A 1657-nucleotide genomic window follows, 5' to 3' on the forward strand; every position below is an offset into this window, starting at 1 on the left:
GTCTTTCTCTTTCTGTCTGTCTCTACTTGTCTTTCTCTTTCTGTCTGTTCTTCTTTCTTTCTGTCTCTTGTCTTTCTCTTTCATTCTGTTCTTTCTTTCTGTCTCTTCTTGTCTTTCTCTTTCTGTCTCTTCTTGTCTTTCTCTTTCTGTCTGTCTCTTCTTGTCTTTCTCTTTCTTTCTGTTCTTCTTTCTTTCTGTCTCTTCTTGTCTTTCTTTCTCTTTCTGTCTGTCTCTTCTTGTCTTTCTCTTTCTTTCTGTTCTTCTCTTGCAAAGTCTTTGATTCTTTCTTTTTCTGTTTTTTTCCGTTTCTTTTCCTCTCGTGTTCCTTTTGTTAATTCTTAACTTCTTTAATTTGTTCTTTGTTTCTTTTTTCTTCTTTCTTGCTCTTCTTCCTCCGCTCTCTCTCTAACCCACTCCATTCCCTGCATTTCTCTCTCTCTGTGTCTCTTTGTTGCTCACCGTCTCTCCCCCCCCTCCCCCCCTCCCTCCCTCATTCCTCATCCCCACGTTGTGTGTGTGTTCGTGCCCGCCTTTGTGGGTGTTTGCAGTGCATGGGCTGTGGGAGGAGTGGTCGTCATGGAGTCTGTGCTCTGTGACCTGTGGGCGGGGCTCCAGGACGCGAACCAGGAAGTGTGTGAACGAAGGCGGGGCCGTGGCTTGTGGACAGCCCGACATTCAGACCAAACTCTGCAACATAGCAGTGTGTCCTGGTTAGTACCATCCCCATTTACATGATACACCCACTCTCTCTTTTCTTGGACTCTCTGCCTATTCAAGCATGACATAAAAATCACAAAACTTAACTTTCACAGCTCTTGAAAATTACATGCATTTATTTTGTGTTCTTCCATTATAGCTCTTGTAGTGACCAAGTGTCTCTCTCCTCTGGTAGAATGTGGACTAATGCTGAATTCACGCTTTAGCGGTACGGACTTTGAAATATTTCAACAGCTATGTAATAGCTAGGGCTGCCATAACATTTTGTACAGACGTTAATGGACTTATATTAACCGTAACTTTACATTTAGCGCAATCATCAGGTTAAAATTTGAATTATTTGGTTTATGACCAAATACCCGAAAAATAAATGACATTCCCGTCATCCTCAGCTTTACTTTGTGTTTAGAGCTAATTAGCAAATGTTAGCATGCTTACATGCTAAACAAAGATGGTACATTTTTGGCCTGCTGAGGCATATTAGCCTTATCATTGTGATATTAGCGTTAAGCCAAATGCACCACTGTCAGCCTCTCTTTTTACAAGGTTTGCTGCCTTTCTCTTGTTTTTTTAAAATGTATTTTTCTGTTGTACAAAGTAACTATACACCGTTTTTTCATTATTATTAGTATTATTATTTTTACCTGGTTTCTAGGGCTGTCCCCGACTAAAGATTCTCCTAGTCGACTCGTAGATGTCAGTTCAAGCCATAAGTCGACTAATCGTCAAACTTATATTATTATTTAAATATATATATTTAACAACTGCCTGTGCAATGCTGACGTTAAAAGCAATGATGAACGGGCTACTATGGGCTTAATTTCCATTCAACCAATTTGGAATAATGTATGAATGTCAATTCGAAATATTGGTAACTTTTTACGGTTCTTCCCGTTCTGCTGACAAGGCGTGAATGCAGCATCACCCCCACCTTTCCTGC

General features: G+C 40.3%; 1 protein-coding gene across 1 annotated transcript in view; it reads left to right on the forward strand.

Moving 5' to 3' along the window:
* The window catches only part of LOC118328522 (guanine nucleotide-binding protein G(s) subunit alpha), a 25251-nt gene that overhangs the window by 12151 nt on the left and 11443 nt on the right, over window positions 1-1657 (forward strand). The gene's annotated exons all lie outside the window — the stretch shown is intronic.

This window comes from Morone saxatilis, unplaced genomic scaffold (assembly GCF_004916995.1).
Source record: "Morone saxatilis isolate NCDOM2014 unplaced genomic scaffold, NCSU_SB_2.0 Contig18, whole genome shotgun sequence".
Lineage (NCBI taxonomy): Eukaryota > Metazoa > Chordata > Actinopteri > Moronidae > Morone > Morone saxatilis.